General features: G+C 58.5%; 1 pseudogene; it reads left to right on the forward strand.

Annotated features, from left to right (window-relative positions):
* LOC135535839 (phosphopentomutase-like) overlaps positions 1 to 10,000 on the forward strand; it is a 29,983-nt pseudogene that overhangs the window by 5,664 nt on the left and 14,319 nt on the right.

Raw genomic sequence — 10,000 nt, forward strand, 5'->3', positions numbered from 1 at the left:
GGCTAGTGGGCTGTTCCTCCACACAGCAGGCTAGTGGGCTGTTCCTCCACACAGCAGGCTAGTGGGCTGTTCCTTCACACAGCAGGCTAGTGGGCTGTTCCTTCACACGGCAGGCTAGTGGGCTGTTCCTCCACACAGCAGGCTAGTGGGCTGTTCCTCCACACAGGCAGGGGCTGTTCTCCAGCAGGCTGTGGGCTGTTCCTCCACACAGCAGGCTAGTGGGCTGTTCCTCCACACAGCAGGCTAGTGGGCTGTTCCTCCACACAGCAGGCTAGTGGGCTGTTCCTTCACACGGCAGGCTAGTGGGCTGTTCCTCAACACGGCAGGCTAGTGGGCTGTTCCTTCACACGGCAGGCTAGTGGGCTGTTCCTTCACACGGCAGGCTAGTGGGCTGTTCCTCAACACTGCAGGCTAGTGGGCTGTTCCTCAACACGGCAGGCTAGTGGGCTGTTCCTTCACACGGGCAGGCTAGTGGGCTGTTCCTTCACACGGGCAGGCTAGTGGGCTGTTCCTCCACACGGCAGGCTAGTGGGCTGTTCCTTCACACGGCAGGCTAGTGGGCTGTTCCTCAACACTGCAGGCTAGTGGGCTGTTCCTCAACACGGCAGGCTAGTGGGCTGTTCCTTCACACAGCAGGCTAGTGGGCTGTTCCTCAACACGGCAGGCTAGTGGGCTGTTCCTTCACACTGCAGGCTAGTGGGCTGTTCCTTCACACGGCAGGCTAGTGGGCTGTTCCTCAACACGGCAGGCTAGTGGGCTGTTCCTTCACACAGCAGGCTAGTGGGCAGTTCCTTCACACAGGCAGGCTAGTGGGCTGTTCCTTCACACTGCAGGCTAGTGGGCTGTTCCTCAACACAGGCAGGCAAGTGGGCTGTTCCTTCACACAGCAGGCTAGTGGGCTGTTCCTTCACACAGGCAGGCTAGTGGGCTGTTCCTTCACACTGCAGGCTAGTGGGCTGTTCCTTCGCACAGCAGGCTAGTGGGCTGTTCCTCAACACGGGCAGGCTAGTGGGCTGTTCCTTCACACGGCAGGCTAGTGGGCTGTTCCTTCACACGGCAGGCTCTCCTGTATTAATAAACTGGAATCATACCGTGTGTGTGTGCGTGTGTGTGTGCGTGTGTGTGTGCGTGTGCGTGTGCGTGTGCGTGTGTGTGTGTGTGCGTGTGTGTGTGCGTGTGCGTGTGTGTGTGCGTGTGTGTGTGTGTGTGTGCGTGCGTGTGTGTGTGTGAGAGAGAATAACGGTCTTCCCTCTCTCCAGCCCTTCGCTGTGTCTCATCTGGGTCTGTGTGCTGGCGTCATGGTAACCGCCTCCCACAACCCCAAACAGGACAACGGCTACAAGGTAACATTCATTATCTTATTGATCATGTTATTGATTGATTAGGTCCCTGTCTCAGGTGTATTGGTCTGTTTCTGTTGAGCAGTTTCTAGGTGTATTAGAACACTGTAAAGTAGTCTCTCTCCCCTTTCTCTCTGTCTCTCTCTGTCTCTCTCTCTGTCTGTCTCTTTCTCTCTCTCTCTCTCTCTCTCTCTCTCTCTTGCTCTCTCTGACTCTCTCTCTCTCTCTCACTCTGTCTCTCTCTTTCTCTCTCTCTCTTTCTCTCTCTCTCTCTCTCTTTTCTCTCTCTGACTCTCTCTCTCTTTCTCTCTCTCTCTCTCTCTCTTTGTCTTTCTGGCTCTCTCTCTCTTTCTGTCTTTCTCTCTCTTTCTGTCTCTCTCTCTCTTTCTGTCTCTCTTTCTCTCTCTCTCTTTCTGTCTCTCTCTCTTTCTTTCTCTCTCTCTCTTTCTGTCTCTCTCTCTCTTTCTGTCTCTCTCTCTCTTTCTGTCTCTCTTTCTCTCTCTCTATTTCTCTCTCTCTTTCTCTCTCTTTCTCTCTCTTTCTCTCTCTTTCTCTCTCTCTCTCCCCTCCCTGTCTCTCTCCCCCCGTCTCCCCCCCTCCCTCTCTCTTTCTGTCTCTCTCTCTCTCTGTCTCTATCTCTCTCTGTCTCTATCTCTCTCTCTCTCTCTCCCCCCTCCCTGTCTCTCTCCCCCCTCCCTGTCTCTCTCCCCTCCCTGTCTCTCTCCCCCCTCCCTGTCTCTCTCCCCCCTCCCTGTCTCTCTCCCTGTCTCCCTCTCTCAGGTGTATTGGGAGAACGGTGCCCAGATCGTGCCGCCCCATGATAAGGGCATCTCTGTAGCCATCGAGGCTCACCTGGAGCCCTGGCCTGAGTCCTGGGACATAACCTCTCTCTCCCACAGCCCTCTGCTGAACGACCCGTTCCAAGACATTCACACAGAGTACTACCGGACCATCCAACAGCACTGTCACCACAGGTAACACACACACAGAGTACTACCGGACCATCCAACAGCACTGTCACCACAGGTAACACACACACAGAGTACTACCGGACCATCCAACAGCACTGTCACCACAGGTAACACACACACAGAGTACTACCGGACCATCCAACAGCACTGTCACCACAGGTAACACACACACACACCTCAGGTAACACACACACACCACAGGTAACACACACACACAGTACTACCGGACCATCCAACAGCACTGTCACCACAGGTAACACACACACACACCTCAGGTAACACACACACACCACAGGTAACACACACACACAGTACTACCGGACCATCCAACAGCACTGTCACCACAGGTAACACACACACACCTCAGGTAACACACACACACCTCAGGTAACACACACACACACACCACAGGTAACACACACACACCTCAGGTAACACACACACACACCACAGGTAACACACACACACACACACACCTCAGGTAACACACACACACACCTCAGGTAACACACACACACCTCAGGTAACACACACACACACCACAGGTAACACACACACACCTCAGGTAACACACACACACCTCAGGTAACACACACACACACACACCACAGGTAACACACACACACCTCAGGTAACACACACACACACCACAGGTAACACACACACACACACACACACACACACAGGTAACACACACACACCTCAGGTAACACACACACACCTCAGGTAACACACACACACACCTCAGGTAACACACACACACACCACAGGTAACACACACACACACAGTCTCCCCTCTGTCCCCCGTCTCCCATCTAACCCCCGTCTCCCCTCTATCCCCCGTCTCCCCTCTAACCCCCGTCTCCCCTCTAACTCCCGTCTCCCCTCTAACCCCTCTAACCCCCGTCTCCCCTCTACCCCTCTATCCCCTCTAACCCTCGTCTCCCCTCTAACCCTCGTCTCCCCTCTAACCCCCGTCTCCCCTCTATCTCCCGTCTCCCCTCTAACCCCCGTCTCCCCTCTAACCCTCGTCTCCCCTCTAACCCCCGTCTCCTCTCTATCCCCCCTAACCCCCGTCTCCCCTCTATCCCCCGTTTCCCCTCTAACCCCCGTCTCCCCTCTATCCCCCGTCTCCCCTCTATCCCCCGTCTCCCCTCTATCCCCCGTTTCCCCTCTATCCCCCGTCTCCCCTCTATCCCCCGTCTCCCCTCTATCCCCCGTCTCCCCTCTAACCCCCGTCTCCCCTCTAACCCCGTCTCCCCTCTATCCCCTCTAACCCCCATCTCCCCTCTATTCCCCGTCTCCCCTCTATCCCCCGTCTCCCCTCTATCCCCTCTAACCCCGTCTCCTCTCTATCCCCCCTAACCCCCGTCTCCCCTCTAACCCCCGTCTCCCCTCTAACCCCCGTCTCCCCTCTAACCCCCGTCTCCCCTCTATCCCCTCTAACCCCCGTCTCCCCTCTAACCCCCGTCTCCCCTCTATCCCCCGTCTCCCCTCTAACCCCCGTCTCCCCTCTAACCCCCGTCTCCCCTCTATCCCCCGTCTCCCCTCTAACCCCCCTCTATCCCCCGTCTCCCCTCTAACCTCCGTCTCCCCTCTAACCCCCGTCTCCCCTCTAACCTCCCCTCTATCCCCCGTCTCCCCTCTAACCCCCGTCTCCCCTCTAACCCCGTCTCCCCTCTAACCCCGTCTCCCCTCTAACCCCTCTATCCCCCGTCTCCCCTCTAACCCCCGTCTCCCCCTAACCCCCGTCTCCCCTCTAACCCCCGTCTCCCCTCTATCCCCCGTCTCCCCTCTAACCCCCGTCTCCCCTCTTACCCCCGTCTCCCCTCTAACCCCCGTCTCCCCTCTATCCCCCGTCTCCCTTCTAACCCCTCTAACCCCCGTCTCCCCTCTATCCCCTCTAACCCCCGTCTCCCCTCTAACCCTCGTCTCCCCTCTAACCCCCGTCTCCCCTCTAACCCCCGTCTCCCCTCTAACCCCCGTCTCCCCTCTATCCCCTCTAACCCCCATCTCCCCTCTATTCCCCGTCTCCCCTCTATCCCCCGTCTCCCCTCTATCCCCTCTAACCCCCGTCTCCCCTCTATCCCCTCTAACCCCCATCTCCCCTCTAACCCCCGTCTCCCCTCTATCCCCCGTCTCCCCTCTATCCCCCGTCTCCCCTCTAACCCCCGTCTCCCCTCTATCCCCCGTCTCCCCTCTATCCCCCGTCTCCCCTCTATCCCCCGTCTCCCCTCTATCCCCCGTCTCCCCTCTAACCCCCGTCTCCCCTCTATCCCCTCTATCCCCCGTCTCCCCTCTTACCCCCGTCTCCCCTCTAACCCCCGTCTCCCCTCTAACCCCCGTCTCCCCTCTATCCCCCGTCTCCCCTCTATCCCCCGTCTCCCCTCTATCCCCCGTCTCCCCTCTATCCCCCGTCTCGGCGCCAGGCCCTCTATCCCCTCTAACCCCCGTCTCCCCTCTATCCCCCGTCTCCCCTCTATCCCCCGTCTCCCCTCTATCCCCCGTCTCCCCTCTAACCCCCGTCTCCCCTCTAACCCCCGTCTCCCCTCTAACCCCCGTCTCCCCTCTATCCCCTCTATCCCCCGTCTCCCCTCTAACCCCCGTCTCCCCTCTATCCCCCGTCTCCCCTCTATCCCCTCTATCCCCCGTCTCCCCTCTATCCCCTCTAACCCCCGTCTCCCCTCTAACCCCCGTCTCCCCTCTATCCCCTCTATCCCCCGTCTCCCCTCTAACCCCCCTCTAACCCCCGTCTCCCCTCTATCCCCCGTCTCCCCTCTATCCCCCGTCTCCCCTCTATCCCCCGTCTCCCCTCTATCCCCCTTCTCCCCTCTAACCCCCGTCTCCCCTCTAACCCCCGTCTCCCCTCTAACCCCCGTCTCCCCTCTATCCCCCGTCTCCCTCTATCCCCTCTATCCCCCGTCTCCCCTCTATCCCCTCTAACCCCCGTCTCCCCTCTAACCCCCATCTCCCCTCTATCCCCTCTATCCCCCGTCTCCCCTCTAACCCCCGTCTCCCCTCTATCCCCCGTCTCCCCTCTATCCCCCGTCTCCCCTCTATCCCCTCTAACCCCCGTCTCCCCTCTAACCCCCGTCTCCCCTCTATCCCCTCTATCCCCCGTCTCCCCTCTATCCCCCGTCTCCCCTCTATCCCCCGTCTCCCCTCTAACCCCCGTCTCCCCTCTATCCCCTCTAACCCCCGTCTCCCCTCTATCCCCTCTAACCCCCGTCTCCCCTCTAACCCCCGTCTCCCCTCTATCCCCCGTCTCCCCTCTATCCCCCGTCTCCCCTCTAACCCCCGTCTCCCCTCTATCCCCCGTCTCCCCTCTAACCCCCGTCTCCCCTCTATCCCCCGTCTCCCCTCTATCCCCCGTCTCCCCTCTATCCCCCGTCTCCCCTCTATCCCCCTTCTCCCCTCTAACCCCCGTCTCCCCTCTAACCCCCGTCTCCCCTCTATCCCCCGTCTCCCCTCTATCCCCCGTCTCCCCTCTAACGCTCGTCTCCCCTCCTTTCAGGGATATCAACAAGAGTTCAGAGGTGAAGATCGTGCACACCTCCGTGCATGGAGTCGGACACGCCTTCGTCCAATCAGCTTTCAAGGCCTTTGACCTCCGACCCCGTACGCCGTAGAGGAGCAGAAAGACCCGGACCCTGAGTTCCCCACCGTCAAATACCCCAACCCTGAGGAGGGGAAGGGGGTCCTGGTTAGTCATATCAACCCTGAGGAGGGGGGGTCCTGGTTAGTCATATCAACCCTGAGGAGGGGAAGGGGGTCCTGGTTAGTCATATCAACCCTGAGGAGGGGGGGTCCTGGTTAGTCATATCAACCCTGAGGAGGGGGGGTCCTGGTTAGTCATATCAACCCTGAGGAGGGGGGGTCCTGGTTAGTCATATCAACCCTGAGGAGGGGGGGTCCTGGTTAGTCATATCAACCCTGAGGAGGGGGGTCCTGGTTAGTCATATCAACCCTGAGGAGGGGGGTCCTGGTTAGTCATATCAACCCTGAGGAGGGGGGTCCTGGTTAGTCATATCAACCCTGAGGAGGGGGGTCCTGGTTAGTCATATCAACCCTGAGGAGGGGGGGTCCTGGTTAGTCATATCAACCCTGAGGAGGGGGGGTCCTGGTTAGTCATATCAACCCTGAGGAGGGGGGGGTCCTGGTTAGTCATATCAACCCTGAGGAGGGGGGGGGGTCCTGGTCAGTCATATCAACCCTGAGGAGGGGGGGTCCTGGTTAGTCATATCAACCCTGAGGAGGGGGGGGGTCCTGGTTAGTCATATCAACCCTGAGGAGGGGGGGTCCTGGTTAGTCATATCAACCCTGAGGAGGGGGGGTCCTGGTTAGTCACATCAACCCTGAGGAGGGGGGGTCCTGGTTAGTCATATCAACCCTGAGGAGGGGGGGGGTCCTGGTTAGTCATATCAACCCTGAGGAGGGGGAGGGGGGGTCCTGGTTAGTCATATCAACCCTGAGGAGGGGGGGGGGTCCTGGTTAGTCATATCAACCCTGAGGAGGGGGGGGTCCTGGTTAGTCATATCAACCCTGAGGAGGGGGAGTCCTGGTTGGTCATATCAACCCTGAGGAGGGGGGGTCCTGGTTAGTCATATCAACGCTGAGGAGGGGGGGTCCTGGTTAGTCATATCAACCCTGAGGGGGGGGTCCTGGTTAGTCATATCAACCCTGAGAGGGGGGGTCCTGGTTAGTCATATCAACCCTGAGGAGGGGGGGGTCCTGGTTAGTCATATCAACCCTGAGGAGGGGGGGTCCTGGTTAGTCATATCAACCCTGAGGAGGGGGGGGTCCTGGTTAGTCATATCAACCCTGAGGAGGGGGGTCCTGGTCAGTCATATCAACCCTGAGGAGGGGGGGGTCCTGGTCAGTCATATCAACCCTGAGGAGGGGGGGGTCCTGGTCAGTCATATCAACCCTGAGGAGGGGGGGTCCTGGTCAGTCATATCAACCCTGAGGAGGGGGGGGGGTCCTGGTCAGTCATATCAACCCTGAGGAGGGGGGGTCCTGGTCAGTCATATCAACCCTGAGGAGGGGGGGGTCCTGGTCAGTCATATCAACCCTGAGGAGGGGGGGTCCTGATCAGTCATATCAACCCTGAGGAGGGGGGGTCCTGGTCAGTCATATCAACCCTGAGGAGGGGGGGTCCTGGTTAGTCATATCAACCCTGAGGAGGGGGGTCCTGGTTAGTCATATCAACCCTGAGGAGGGGGGGGTCCTGGTCAGTCATATCAACCCTGAGGGAGGGGGGGTCCTGGTCAGTCATATCAACCCTGAGGAGGGGGGGTCCTGGTCAGTCATATCAACCCTGAGGGGAGGGGGGGTCCTGGTTAGTCATATCAACCCTGAGGAGGGGGGGTTCCTGGTTAGTCATATCAACCCTGAGGAGGGGGGTCCTGGTCAGTCATATCAACCCTGAGGAGGGGGGGTCCTGGTCAGTCATATCAACCCTGAGGAGGGGAGGGGGGTCCTGGTCAGTCATATCAACCCTGAGGAGGGGAGGGGGTCCTGGTCAGTCATATCAACCCTGAGGAGGGGGGGTCCTGGTCAGTCATATCAACCCTGAGGAGGGGGGGGTCCTGGTCAGTCATATCAACCCTGAGGAGGGGGGGTCCTGATCAGTCATATCAACCCTGAGGAGGGGGGGGTCCTGGTCAGTCATATCAACCCTGAGGAGGGGGGGGTCCTGGTTAGTCATATCAACCCTGAGGAGGGGGGGTCCTGGTCAGTCATATCAACCCTGAGGAGGGGGGGTCCTGGTCAGTCATATCAACCCTGAGGAGGGGGGGTCCTGGTCAGTCATATCAACCCTGAGGAGGGGGGGGTCCTGGTTAGTCATATCAACCCTGAGGAGGGGGGGGGGGGTTCCTGGTTAGTCATATCAACCCTGAGGAGGGGGGGGTCCTGGTCAGTCATATCAACCCTGAGGAGGGGGGGGTCCTGGTCAGTCATATCAACCCTGAGGAGGGGAGGGGGGTCCTGGTCAGTCATATCAACCCTGAGGAGGGGAGGGGGTCCTGGTCAGTCATATCAACCCTGAGGAGGGGGGGTCCTGGTTAGTCATATCAACCCTGAGGAGGGGGGGGTCCTGGTCAGTCATATCAACCCTGAGGAGGGGGGGGGTCCTGGTCAGTCATATCAACCCTGAGGAGGGGAGGGGGTCCTGGTCAGTCATATCAACCCTGAGGAGGGGGGGGTCCTGGTCAGTCATATCAACCCTGAGGAGGGGGGGGGGTCCTGGTTAGTCATATCAACCCTGAGGAGGGGGGGTCCTGGTCAGTCATATCAACCCTGAAGAGGGGGGTCCTGGTTAGTCATATCAACCCTGAGGAGGGGGGGGGTCCTGGTTGGTCATATCAACCCTGAGAGGGGGGTCCTGGTCAGTCATATCAACCCTGAGGAGGGGGGGGTCCTGGTCAGTCATATCAACCCTGAGGAGGGGGTCCTGGTCAGTCATATCAACCCTGAGGAGGGGGGGTCCTGGTTAGTCATATCAACCCTGAGGAGGGGGGGTCCTGGTTAGTCATATCAACCCTGAGGAGGGGGGTCCTGGTTAGTCATATCAACCCTGAGGAGGGGGGTCCTGGTCAGTCATATCAACCCTGAGGAGGGGGGTCCTGGTTGGTCATATCAACCCTGAGGAGGGGGGGGTCCTGGTTAGTCATATCAACCCTGAGGAGGGGGGGTCCTGGTTAGTCATATCAACCCTGAGGAGGGGGGGTCCTGGTTAGTCATATCAACCCTGAGGAGGGGGGGTCCTGGTTAGTCATATCAACCCTGAGGAGGGGGGGGTCCTGGTCAGTCATATCAACCCTGAGGAGGGGGGGTCCTGGTTGGTCATATCAACCCTGAGGAGGGGGGGTCCTGGTTAGTCATATCAACCCTGAGGAGGGGGGTCCTGGTTAGTCATATCAACCCTGAGGAGGGGGGGGTCCTGGTTAGTCATATCAACCCTGAGGAGGGGGGGTCCTGGTTAGTCATATCAACCCTGAGGAGGGGGGGGGGTCCTGGTTAGTCATATCAACCCTGAGGAGGGGGTCCTGGTTAGTCATATCAACCCTGAGGAGGGGGGGTCCTGGTTAGTCATATCAACCCTGAGGAGGGGGGGGGGTCCTGGTTAGTCATATCAACCCTGAGGAGGGGGGGGGGGGTCCTGGTTAGTCATATCAACCCTGAGGAGGGGAGGGGGTCCTATATAATATAGAACTAGTCTCTAGACAACACAGTGTCATAATGGGACAGGACCCACCCCCCTCTACCCTGGTTTCCAGTCTCATCCCTCCAGTTTGGGCAGAGACGGTGTTTAAATCACATTGTTGTTGTTTGTTCTCCTGTTTGCCTCTCTGAAGCCCGATGTGTTTCCATTCACTATAATCTCATCTGTATCTCTGCTTTCCCACTATGATACCACTAGAAGGGGTGTGTGTGTGTGTTTTAACGGTGTGTGTGTGTGTTTTAACGGTGTGTGTGTGTGTTTTAACGGTGTGTGTGTGTGTGTGCGTGTGTGTGTTTTAATGGTGTGTGTGTCCGTCCTACAGACCCTGTCGTTTGCCCTGGCGGAGAGGGAGGGAGCTACTGTAGTTCTGGCCAACGATCCTGACGCTGACCGCCTGGCCGTTGCTGAGCAACAGAAGTGGTAGGAGGCCTGGAGGGATCATGGGTAATGTGTTGGGGGGCGTT

The sequence above is a fragment of the Oncorhynchus masou genome, unplaced genomic scaffold (assembly GCF_036934945.1).
Source record: "Oncorhynchus masou masou isolate Uvic2021 unplaced genomic scaffold, UVic_Omas_1.1 unplaced_scaffold_520, whole genome shotgun sequence".
Classification (NCBI taxonomy): Eukaryota; Metazoa; Chordata; class Actinopteri; order Salmoniformes; family Salmonidae; genus Oncorhynchus; species Oncorhynchus masou.